Source organism: Lissotriton vulgaris, chromosome 9, assembly GCF_964263255.1.
Source record: "Lissotriton vulgaris chromosome 9, aLisVul1.2, whole genome shotgun sequence".
NCBI classification, from domain to species: domain Eukaryota; kingdom Metazoa; phylum Chordata; class Amphibia; order Caudata; family Salamandridae; genus Lissotriton; species Lissotriton vulgaris.
Window position 1 is genome coordinate 1,018,747,302 of NC_141697.1, and position 13,444 is coordinate 1,018,760,745.

A 13,444-nucleotide genomic window follows, 5' to 3' on the forward strand; every position below is an offset into this window, starting at 1 on the left:
GGGTGAGTCATAATAATGATATATGTCTGTAAACTGGTTGGAAGAAGGAATGATTGTTGTTTTTTAGGTAATTGAGTGAATGGTTGGATTACTTACAAAGAATATTAGGAAGAATTTTATGTCATGTTTTCATGTCTGTGACGCAATATGTAATTATATAGCATTGAGTATTTGTTCATAACCACTATGTGGCGTTTAGCCTATTGGTTTATTGCATGGATAGTGAATGTATTTTATGTTGATTTTTTTATTATATTTATTGATTATTATTGTTTTTAACTGTTTGATTGTCTATTGTTTTATGAACCTTGAGGAAATTGTGCACATAATGATTTTACTTAAAAGATAGCAACTAAAAATAATGTTTTGCTTTTATTCTGCATTAGGTGACACCAAGTCCATTTGTAAGGAGAAACATATTACTCTTGTCCTGGTTAAGGTGGTTTTATCGAAAAAACACCACTGAAACGCGTCAACGCTTTATTTTTTGTTAAATTTAGAAGGTTCAACAGTATTTTGGTGACAGGGAATTAAGACTCATGCCCTCTGTTGTGCAAAGATAATCCAAATTAACATCCGCAAAACAAAGTCAATTGTCTATGTTTTTTCTCCTGACTGATTATTATAGCCAAATGATATGATCTCGGTTTATTTAGGTGTTTTTATGTATTTCTTTTAGAAATTACAATGACATTTTGTGCTAGGGGAATTGTTTTTAATGACAAATACATTTTGTGTTTTATATAATATAGTAGTGGTTTTTCTTTGGAAGTGCTTTAATAGGTTGGTAATGGCAAGAAAGGTGTTTTGGATGTGAGTGTAACTCTGGGTGATATCGGCCTTCATATAGATTGAAACTAAAGGGAAAACTTTTTCTTTTACTCTATTAGTAAAATACAAATAAAACACAATGGCAGTTATCACGTCTGATTTCACCTGCAGTCAACATGTTGATGAGATATTGCAATCAGAGGCATACACATGTCTGCTGTGCTTAAGAGATTCTAGCAAGCATGTTTTGGCCACGGCTGTCGAAAACCTACTCTTCCCATGGAGGACTACTAAGTACGCACTCTAACTATTCTTACTGCCAGCAAATACATTATATTCTATTCCAGCAAGGATATAAATCAGTCTATAGCCCATAAGGGCATCCCGCAAATTAGGCATTGTTGGCTCTCACTAGAAAGATAAATGCTCTGTGATGAAAAAAAGATGGATTTTAAAGACTTTAAGGGTATCATCAATAACCAGGGGAATATCAATTAACAGTAAAGTAAGCGGTGAAAAAATTTCAGAGCTCAGGAGCAAAAGGAGAGACGGAACATCCACCAATGCAAGAACAGTGAATCTTGGGCAGGTTCAAGAGTTGAAGTAAATTTGATCTAGGACAATGGGAGGGAAGATGGCATTCAAATTTAGATTGGGGTGCAGCGGGCCAGGGTAGGGAAAGAGTCGATAAACTAAGCAGAGATGATTAAACTAATGCATTTGGAGATGTGAATCAAGTGAAATTAAGATAACAATGGAGAGATGTGAGCATGAAAATGAAAAGTAAAGATAATCTGGACACCCCCATATTGAATCCTTGATGAGAGAGAAAGCAGGAATACAAAAATCAAGAGAATTATAGCAGTTGATGCAGGAATGGATAGCTGCCTGTGCCTTCATCTGAAGGGCTGAGCGTGGAAGGAAAGGCATAATCATGCACAAGGGTGAAAATGAAAGAAACAAAAAAGAATAGATTTTACTAATTTTGCGACATTAAGAATGAGAATTATCAAAATAAAAACCTATGTTCATAAACTCAGAAACTGGGGTCAAAGGAAAACCAAGGTCAGTTGGCTATTATTATTCAGGAGACAAAACAGAAACGTCCTTGCCCAAGACAAGATCTTCTATCTGTCAATCTTCAATGTTAAGGAGCTTTGGCTAATACAAAGAAACAAAGACAAGAAGATGATGGACGGAACACTGAAACATTTTTTATACATTCACCCCCAGTCACAGATCTGGGCTGAATCCATCATCGTTCTTTAGCTCACTTTGCCACCCCAGTTCAGACCCAGCCATATACAAATCAATCTTGACCCTCTTCCTCATGGGAATAGTCCAGCCCGAACTGCAAAGTCAGGTCTTCCCTGGACCGGAAACAAGCATCCTGGGACCAGTTTCAGGCTAACTCTCCTCATCAGCCAGCCTAGCATGAATCCACTGGCAAAGTGAGCAGCACCACCATAAGACAGTCCTGAAGTTTCTTGCAAGCACCAGGTGAATCACCATCTAAACAGATGAGGATCTCATTGTCATTAGCTTAGGTCATCAGGGTTAGACCAAAGCAACTGATGAGTTGGATAAGGGGAATGACATACACATTGAAATGTATATATTTGAGGCAGGAGTCCTGAGGAACTTATGGTGTGTTCAAGTCAAAGCAAAAAGGAAGACGATGGATGTCTTATATATGGTCCGTGAGTTAAGAAGCAATCCAGACCAAAGCATTTTTGAGGATGCCAACCTTGTGAAGGCAAGTCAGGATAGCAAGATGTCATGCACCATATGAAAGGTCGCTGAAAGGGATAGTAAATCAAGGCAACCACACCACCTTGTCTCTCAGCAGTCCAAAAGATCAATGATGGACATGTCTGTAGGAGATTCTCTGCTATGCAGCAGTCTCAGTCTTGACTGATAGGAATTCATGATGTTGGGGGATTCGATAAAGCTTGAGCACTGTGCATTGATTTCTTTCTTAGTATGGGTCTAAACATTGCTCATAGTCCCTGGATCAGATATGAGATTTTTGAAAAGCGGGCAATCAAGGGATCTTTCAATGCAGCAGGATAAAAATTGTTGGAAACACAAAACTTGCAGAAGTTATTCAATGCCGAGTCTACGGAACTCACAGCCTGGCTTTATTAAAAAAATATGCTGAATAGTTTTTGCCGGTGTAAGTAGAGTGAACTCAGAGAGGCAGGGGGGAGAGAAAGAATCCAGGTTCATGTGCGAATCTTAGAAAATCATTGAATTCTGGGAGGAAAAGAAATGTATTTGTTGTTGGCTTAACCATAAAAGAAAGAGGAAGGAGAGGCCCAAAGAACTTGTGAGCACTGAACAGAAGCATTACAGCAGACAGGGTGGGAAAGTGACTTGACAGTCTTGAATATCCATGTAGTGGAGCTAGCAGTGTCAAAAATCCTAAAGGCATAGTGAGAAGCACTAGAGGATCCAATCTGTTTTCTATATGCATGTAAGGGTTTGCACAATGTCTTATCCCAGGAATCAAAATCTATCGGATGGGTGAGAACCCCTGTTGTCTGTGCAGAACTCAATTGTATGGTCTCCGGCTGCAACACTTTGACAGACACTAGAAGGTTTCAGTATTATTGTTCCTTTTCAGATACTGGCGTTAGTATGTCTGATAATTGTGAAGCATCCTCAAATGAGTACGAAGACCTTAAACCAACTCATTAGAAGCCAAGAGAGTATGCGATCAAAACTACAAATAGTGTGAATGCCATGCCAAAAACTGATATTGTGAGACCCATTGTTTTATGTCTCTTCCCATATGCAGCAACTATCAAAGTCCTTCAGCAGATTTCCCATCTTCATTTTCATCAAACCAGCATAGGGCATTGGCTCCATCTGGACAGATTCAGCTTACAAGGGAGTCCCCTGTGACTGAGATTTATGTCATTTTACCATAAAGCCAAGCCGTCAAATAACTCTTCTTACAGGAGGATGCAAAAATAGACATTTAGACCAAAGCCTGGTTTTATTCCCTGGAAGGATCTGTTTCACTGACTACTGAACTGATGGAATCCTTACCGAAAACTAAATCGGTTTTCAGTGTTTTTGAGGGTGAGAAGAAAAGGTACTCTGATGTTAGAAGGGATTACTTTATCCATGCCCTTTAAGGTAATGCCATCTCACTAGTTATACACTCAGGTTTGATAGACTGATCATAGGTGCTAATAAAGTTATGATCACTGAAAGTCATCCCTCCCCTAAAAGGAGTCACAGGCTTTATCTGGAGACAATGATTAGAAGCCCCAACTTAATGGCCCCATCACCTGCTGCCTTTTCCCTTTCCACTAGAGAAGGGAGCCTTTAGCTCACACATGCCCTTCATGTCCTACTTATCCATTATTGAGAAGCTGCATTCTAGAGAGACTGCCTCAGTGTTTCTTGGTTCTCTGACCATGGGTATCAGCATGTTCCCATTGGACAAATGACTTACCTTCGGTAACAACTGATCTGGTAGAAACAAAATCTAACCGCAGATTCCTTACCTTTGAATTTCCAGGTGTCAGACTGGATACCGAAGATTTTTCTTCAAGCAATACCCCTGCGTCTTGGCAGGTGGCATTAGTCGTCTCTGCGTGACGTCATCAGCGATATCTGCACTGTTGTGACGTCCCCTTCACCTATATAAACACCACCTCGGCACGCTGAGATCAGTTACTTTTCAAGACTTTCTGCGCCAGAAGCACAGAGCCAAGAAGTGCACAGACATTGGTGTGTTCCTGAACAACCTGGACCCTTAAAGGGATCATCCCTGACCCTGGAAACCTGTCTGCAGTGCAGGGAGGCTGCGTATGTCGGTAAGGAATCTTCAGCTATATCATTTCTCTACCAGATAAGGCGTGACTAAAGGTTAGTATCTTGTCCATCTGATAGAGACATCTAGCCACAAATTCCTCACATTTGAATAGATACCCAAGCAATACCATCCCCAGCGGAGGTACTGCGGATAAGTTTAGACCAGGAAGTCCAGCAGGACAGAGCAGCCGAAAGGCTGTCCCCGTTGGTCTTGACTGTCCAGGCAGTCGGGTTTGGTAAACATGTGCAGGGATGCCCACGTTGCTGCCTGATAAATGTCGAGTACTGAAACTCCATGGTGTAACGCCGTGGGAGCAGACTTATCTTTAGTGGAGTGAGCCCTTACACCTTCAGGAGGCTGCTTTTTGGTCAGAGCATAGAAAAGATTGATGGAGAGGATGACCCATATCTAGATAGTCCTGCACAACGTTTTTTTTGTTCCAATGCACCCCACAAAGAGTTGCTTGTTCACCAGAGAACTCTTTAGTGAGGACCAGGTAGAATGAAAACACTCTTATTGGGTCAATACGGTGGATTTACTCTTCTACTTTAGAGGGGTGCGGAGGAGCTGAGAAAGTGGGCAAGGTGACAGATTGCACAACATGGAGTAGAGTTATCACTTTCAGTAAGAAAGAGGCCCTAGTGCAAAGCACCAACTTATCAGGGAAGATAGTCAGGTAAGGAAGCTTGAATGTGAGAGCCTGCAATTCACTTACCCTCCCGGCAGATGTGATTGCCACTAGAAAATGCTGTTTTGATAGTAAGCAGCCAGAGGAGGCAGTTGGGCAGAGGTTCAAACGGAGTGCTCATTAGAAAGGTGAGAACCAGATTAAGGTACCACTGAGGCATAATGTAAGGGGAAGGTGGGAATCTATTTATAATTGGCAATTTAAATGTATGAGGGTTGGTCTGGCAGCCTCAGGAAGGCAGATAGGGCCGAAAGGAACCCTTTGAGAGTGCAGAGTCCTTCTGGGTAAGGGTCAAAATATAAAGCAAAACCTGAGAAAGGGAAGCAGAAAGAGGATCAATAGACCTTTCTGTACAGTATTTTATAAATGTGTTCCACCAGCAGACTGCACAATCTTGGTAGAGGGACGCCTGGCTGCCAAAATGACATTACAAGCTTCGGGATGAAGGTTGAATGTTATCAACTGTCTCCACTCAACCTCCACGCAAGAAGGTGTAGAGTTGCAGGTCCGGGCGGAGAACCCTCCCCTGCTGCTGCAACTGAAGATCTTCCCGAAGAGGCAGTCTGATCGGAGGATCGATGCTCAATTGGAAAAGCTCTGGATACCAGACTCTCCATGTCCAGTTTGAAGTCGCAAGAATGACAGGCCCAGTCGCTCCTGATCTTCTTGAGATGGGGGCCAGTTCAGGCACACCAAAGAAGTCTTTCTGAAAATCATCTCTGCAACACTTTCAACTCAAGTGTTGATTTATGTTTGATCTTCAATTGAGGCCAGCTGAATGCAGTCTTCGTTGGATCCTGCAAGAATCAATCAGTTGCAGCGAACATAACACATATTTGTCAGTGGAGAAAGCTCTGTCCAGACCTGTCTGAGCCCTTCAGGTGATTTATGCGCTATACAAATGTAATAAAATAAAATAAATAAAAATTGCTGGCAGTCAGGGGTCACCTCCTCACCTTGGTGGACAGCGGAGCTACCTTTCTATCTTTAAAGCTGCAAGATGCTTTAGAGTCCGAATTTATCCCATGCATAAATCGAAGACGGCAGCAAGTTTCTGTCTGAGGAAAATTACTTCTCAGCATTACAGTGCATAGCTTTCTTGAAATCCAAAACAGTTAATGTAGCGTTCCCTAACATTTAGGGAACGACCCTCTGGGCGCTGCTGGAATGAATCGCAATTGCGATATTTAACAGTGTTAATTCAATTGTAGCATGTAAACATAGAAAAATGAACTGTTCCAAGTATCTTGAAATCCGACATATTACTAATTTTTTGCTCAAGGGAAACAGTAGCACTAGGACTTTGTGGCACAGGTCGAAAACCTGGACAAACCTAGTTCAATCTTGCTTTAAAGTTTGACATCTTCCACCACTTGAGGGGCACAGCATCCTTCATCTTTGATTTGAAATTCACAGGCTTTACAATGCACGTAGAGCATGAAAAGGATGACCTGAACCAGTAAATGTGATATATTGGGTCCAGACGGGCTGCAGTGAAACCAAGGTCTTGGTTACCAGGCAACAACCAATAACAGAGGAAAAGAGTTGAAGGTGGGTTTCACTGTGCAGGAGTGATACCCATTCCACAATGGAAGGGATAAAGATTTATCTGGGTCCACCAGCCGACTCTACTGTCAGTAAGTGGGACCTAAGCAAAGGTTAACACTTGGTGTCACATACTCACTGGAGGAGGAACTGCTTGCAGGCAAACCACTATTTTGTGAAACACACATGGAATCCCAAATGGACGCCAACTGCCAAATACACATTCCCCAAACAAGATGGGTGAAATAAAGGTGAATTCCTTTGTATAATGCTTGACAGAGACAGCTTACAAGTGCCATGTTTTCTTAACAAGGCTTAAGCCGATTCACTGGTGGTTCCCGTCACAAACTGAGGAAGGAAGTGCCTTCACACCCGAATTATGATTTTTTTAAAGCTGCTTGACTTGTGGATACTTTGTTCATATGTTGATAATGTTGATAGTAGTCGGATTTACTTTTCAAGATGCAAAAGAATATATAGACATATGAAGCCAGACAGAGTAGACCTCATTTACAGGTAGATGCATCAAGCATTTTTGCGAGCGCAAACGGTGCGAATCGCAAAATTCGGCCGTTTGCGCCAGCAAAAATGGCATTTGAGATGCATCAAGGGTTCATACACTCGCAATTTAAGAATTCACAAATAATTGCGAGTTCTCAAATTGCGATTGCATTTAAGGAATCGCAATTTGCGATTCCTTAAATGCAATGCATGAACCATTCCAAGATTGCGAATTCGCAATCTGGGGCCGCTATTTACCGTGAAGTCAAACTACATGGTAAGTAGAAAATACTTAGAAATATGCACTTTAGTGCATTTTTCTAAGTTGTATGTTAAACACACACATGTCCTTGGGACATGTGTGTGCAACACCAGTGAACATTACCATTTCAGGGGTGCAACAGGGTGTCCTTTGGAACTGCGGCACATTTGAGATTCGCTAATTGCTAATCGCAAATATGGAATGACTCCCCATTGATTCCTAGGGGCCTTTAGGCCCATAGGAATGAACGAGAAAGCCATTCCTTATTTGCGATTAGAAATTAGCGAATCGCAAATAAGGAATCAGTAGAAATCGCAAATAACATTGCGATTCCTACATGCATCCCGTTTTGCGAGTTTTTAACCCTTTCCCTGCTGCCGTCGGCCAATGGCCGACGGCAGCACTACCTCCGACGGCATTCCACCTGCGCACGAAAACGCCCGCAACGCGGTGGAATTTCCACCGCGGTTAACGGGTTAATAGCGATTCTTTAAAATTCGCTATTAAGGACTCACAAAACATAACTTTGATGCATCTGGGGGATAGTGGCTTATTTCCATTCTAAACAATGTGGAAATCGCTTTTCAATATTCGTATTCACGTCTTGGATTGGGAAGACATGCTGCGCTTTCTGGTACAGGGTTTCTGTTAAAGGCTCTTGAGTTAGAAGGGCGACACCCACAGACTTTCGTGTCACACGTTTTAAAACCTACGACTGCACAAACCGGGAACCTTCGAGCTAAGTGAGAAGCAGGATGCTAAAGGGTAAACACCAGGAGGTCATATTCTGGCTGTTAAAACTTGTCATAAACTTTCCTACCACGAAACAATATGTTTGTTATTTTCTGCATATCTGCTAAAGGGCAGGGCTTGCTTACTGGGTGGAAAACAAAACAAAAGCCAGGTCACATGTTTATTTGCTTCAGTTAACTCCCTTCCCCTTCTGATAAATAATCAAACATGCCATCCAGAAAAAACAAAACCAGCGAGCTGGGAAATCTGATGGTCATCAGAAAGGCTCGGATACCAAGAAAAGCAGCTTACTGTTCCCACAGAGAGCTGTCTGCCCCACACCTACACTGACATCTGAGTAAATAAGTGCACTCACTCTTTCCACTTCCCCCTGCAATTACTCCTACTGTTAAACAACTTGTTCTGGAGGCATTTGCAAACATCCGTTTTTGTATTTTTTTTTCTTGTGGCAGAACAACTTCTGAACTTTAAAGTGATACCACCGAATTTTCATTCTGTTATGTTAGAGTTCTGTACCGCCAGGCGCTGCTTTCTCAGTTCACTCATTGAAGGAAAAACGTCTTAGATGCTTGCGCGTTTCAAGCACGACAGATTATCACAATAATAATAAAGGTCATTTAATTTCTCCAGAACACTGCTCATGGCTCCTGGTCAGCAGACGTGCTTGTTTATTACACAACCCCACAAATGTAACATCAACAATGTCGTATATCCATAATGCCTACAACGTTGCAAATGTTTGCAGGGCAAGTACACGTTGTACTCTGATTTAGTTAATTTCCACATTTTTAGAAAACATGAATAATAATTATGCAGAAAGAACTTTGGAGAAAAGGGATCATTGTGACATGCGTCATACGAATCAATAGGATTAGCAGAAACGCTTATGAAAATGTCCAATTATTTCAACAATGCGCAGCCACGGGGTAAAAGTCAGTCAGATAAAGGGTGCGCTTGAAAGTAACACTACTGAGTACGTGCAAAAAACGGTTGTTTTTTTAAGCAAGGCGTGATTTCAGTGCAAGAAGCGATCAAGCGAGGGTAAACGAGGGATGATGAGCAGTCCTTTTCACTTGTGCCTCGTCTGTGGGAAACAATGCACTGACGGGAGAGCCGGTCTCCCAAAACCCAAAGTAATAAAGACCGACTTGTAACAGATAAACTTCATGAAACTGACTCGCTGAAACTTGTAAAAGACCCGAAAGCCCACAGTCCTGCTTTGAAATGAAATACAGCGATAGGACTTAAAAAAGAAAGAGTAAACAGACCAGGTCCTGCTCTTCTCGTGACCCCGCGGCGGGGAGCTCTTCAGCCAGGACAGCGCGCGCCTCAGAACGAGAGGAGGGCACGAGGATAGACGTGTCCGGCTGCGCGCGGCGTGCTTCTCCCTGGACTCCCGGGTCCCGTTCCCGCCGTGGTGCCTCGGCTTCTTCCGACACAGGCTAGGGCTGCTGCTGCTGCTTCTGCGAAACGGGGGCCGACGGCCGGTAAACGGAGGGCTGAATAAACAGGAAGTGCCGCGCAGCCGAGGCGCACACTGGAGAGCAAGCACACTGGAAGGCTGCCCTTTGTCGGCAGCAAGAGGAGAGCGGTAGCACAGTCTGCTTCACGGAACGACAAAGAGACCGCAAGAATTCCCCCAGTCGCGCTCCATTCACACAGCAGCCCGGAGATCATTCCGAGCCAATTTGAAATGTGTGCCTCACTAAATTCTCCACCACGCGCACAACTGCCTGCCATGTGCTCAAACCCCGCCAAACTTACTGTGGCTAACAGTTTCAATAAGCGCTAGAGTACGAGTAGTACTAGTAAAACAGGGATCCTTTTTGTTTCTTAAGCCTATGAATGTCAAATATATTGTACAACAACAGAAAAAGACGTTTTGATTGACAGCACCATCCTTTTTTTTTAACTTTGTGAAAATTCCAGTTATAGATGGCCTTTCATGCATTCAGTTTGACACAATATAGGTGTTAAATTACTAATCAACTGCAAAACCGAAAAATGTGGCTATTAGTGCTTTAAGTATACCTTTATTTTTAACAAACATAATACTTCTTATCTTTGTTTTGCTTAGCTGTGTCAACCACTTGCTACTGGTCCACAGCAATGCCACGCAGTGGAGATTTATTTATTAATTGAATTCATAACACTGTCTTCTCTGCCACTGTCTCGTTTTCAGACAGAAAACACGAATTTTTGCTTTTTTTCCTGGAAAAAAAAGAACGTTTGTTTTTTATAAACAAAAAAACTACCTGCTTAGCTTGAGATGACTAACCGCTTGGCACTGCTCATCTATAATGGCTGTCTTGTGTCGACGTGGGTGACATGACACAGATACTGCAAAGAAAAGCAAACGAGCTGGCGCTGCAAGGCGGCTTGTGCAAAGATGAACCGTCAAACAGCCTTATTCAAGGCAACAACAAAAAAATCACGAAAAAAGAGCCGGATTCCTGCACAGAGTTTGTTGCTGTTGTGGCAACGTGGTGCAGGCGCTCGTGCGCCCTGGTTGTTACTTAGCACCCAATCCCGGGCTGTCTGTCACTGGGGGAGGTAATGCTCTGCAGAAATAACTCGTTGGGAGCTGTCACTGCGATGTTTACATAGGCCCCACTCTTTTCTTCATACAAGGGCATTTTTTTTTTTTTACCGGAATTCATCTTCTTTTGATCTCGCATTCAAAGCAACAGCAGCCTGATCGACGTGCAAGTCTTAAAGCAAAACCGGACGGTGAAGATGAACCGCCCGAGTATGACAGTCAGGAGCATCTAAAGCGCATAAAAATGAAGAGAGCAGCTTGTAGTCGGAGTGTTACAACCGCAGAAATCAAGAGGCACATTAGGTGGAACTGATCAGCTACACAACAGTTCAAGAAGCAGATCACAGACGCTGATGATGGGCCTGGAATCACAGGGAACGTTCTGCTTACCTCAGACAGCAGCTTCCATCATACGCCCTGGTATCACCCCTTGCCTCGCTGAATGTAGGAATGAGAACCATGATAGAGCAATGAAGGCACTAATATTTCTCATTTGTTCAATATGTCCCCCCCCCCTTCAGTACAAGTGAAAACGACTGTTTTCAGGTATATACTTTTTGATTATATATGGTGTGCTACATGTGATAATTTTCATTACAGTTGCTCTGCTTAACCTTCAACAAAGCACATGACTGGTTCACACTGCCATCAATGGTGCCATCTGCTAACAAGCTCATACACCAATAGGATATCAGCATATGTCAGCTAAGTGTGTGAAGATACCAGCATCTCTGCTGCATACACTTTTGAGGAGCAATGAGAAAGAGGCCCGTAAGGTGGTGGGAGCTGAAAGCATTCCCAATAGAATAATTAGACTTGTAGTTCCAAACAATATTCAAACAATTTTATTCAAAGTAGAGTGAATAGACAATTTATGGAGACATAGATAATTCTGCTGACACGTTTCGCTCCATCACATACAGCGTACAAGCATTCTCTAACCAAAAATACAGTTTCAAAGAACATAACGTCTGGGGCGTGGTTTGGACAGCAGAGCTAATGGCTGCCTGATCCTGTCGCTCCGCCGTATCAGAGAATCGAACTAAGAATCCACAGAGAGTGAATGGAATGGAAGATGCGGTGATCGAGGTTCTGCAGGTCAGAATTGCCTGAGCACAAGCTGGTTGTTGTGTGAACCCCTCAGTTGCCTGCTGTTGCGAGAAAATCATCGCTGACACGAGAAGATGGAAAAGAAAGGAGCAGGAGCAATATGGCGGGCCGATCACCCACAGAATGCTGAGCGGACTTTAATGTGCGGCTTCGAGTAAGGTGATCGTTACATAGTAACCTTGCTACGCATCAATAAGCTCACCTGCCGACCCCCAGCCCTAACACCTGGCCCTGCTCCAGGGTCTGTCAGCGATTGTCAGCGACTCGGGGGGAGCACCGCACAAGAGACACAAGCACATGTGAGGGGTAGCGAGGGGGAGTGTGGACCTATGGAGCGGTGATCCCAGCAGTGCTCACCGGGAGTGTAGAGGGCAAACAGCATTGCCTATTTGTGGAACACTCCGCTGGAGACTGGTAGTGGTCCGGGGTCGGCAAGGAAGGCATTGCGGAGGGATCAAGATACAGACGAAACCGAAAACTGAAACAAAGCACTGAGGGAAGACAAAATGGCATCCTCCACAGCAAGGGATTAGGCGCTTGTACAAGGGGGGGTGAGCAACGAAGGTGGTGTGCACGAGAGCGGTTCAGAGAGCGGAAATCTATAGTACAGCAAGAAATCTGGGGTGTGATATAATGACAATCCGCTCAAAACTCTGCTACAGACAGGACCTACAGAGCGGCGACTCCAGCAGTAGTCTCCAGGGGTGTGAGGACACACATGGCACTGCCTATTGTGGGCTGCACGAGTGACGGCACTCCTCTGGGGGGCATTAAAGAAAGCATTGTGGAGCGGTCAAAAACAAACAAAAAAACAAACGGCACAGGTTCATCTGACTGCTGCCACTGAGAACGGCGCAAGTAAAACAGGCGCCCGTGCCTCGCGGCAGCAGGGGGAGGGGAGAGAGGAAGGGGCCTGCGCTGGATTCCCTTGCGTGAGCGAGCAGCAAGGCACGACAATTGCTAACATATGGCGCCACTGCTCGCTCCCACAAGGGAATTGCCAAACTTGCATGCATTGCAAGTAGCGGAGTTAGAAGACCGCAACCGATAGGGGAACATTTGCATACTGGGAGTCTAGGAGGGCGCAGAAGATACACTAGGCTCCTGCGCTGCTTTTCTTGAAAACCTGATCCCCAAACTCACAAATCTAAAATTTGACAGACAGTTTGAAATCATCAGAGCGCATAGATTGCCTTTGTTTAAGCCTACTACAGCTAACCAAGCAGCCCGCCCTATCATATGCAAGTCATTGAGATCACACCACACGGATGCCATTTTTAGCCACGCACTCCAGAATCACCAGATCGCATGGAAAGGTCATGAGATCATACTCACCCAAGACTACTCTAAACCCACGGTCGATACTAGGAAGGGATAAACTCAGGAGCAAAAACATGCAGTTCTCTTTCATGGCTCCAGCTAAATACAGGATAACTGATAAGGGCA

At 43.7% G+C, this 13,444-nt stretch overlaps 1 protein-coding gene across 15 annotated transcripts in view; it reads right to left on the bottom strand.

Moving 5' to 3' along the window:
* The window catches only part of FOXP1 (forkhead box P1), an 875,723-nt gene that overhangs the window by 362,425 nt on the left and 499,854 nt on the right, over window positions 1–13,444 (bottom strand). Inside the window, exon 1 of one of the 15 annotated variants that reach the window (XM_086938913.1) lies at window positions 9,618–9,922. The exons of 12 other annotated variants lie outside the window; for them this stretch is intronic. The gene's annotated coding sequence lies outside the window, so the exon portion shown is untranslated. Of the gene's footprint in view, window positions 1–9,617; window positions 9,923–13,444 lie in introns of those variants that run through there. 2 more of the 15 variants (XM_086938908.1, XM_086938914.1) reach the window with 2 other exon arrangements.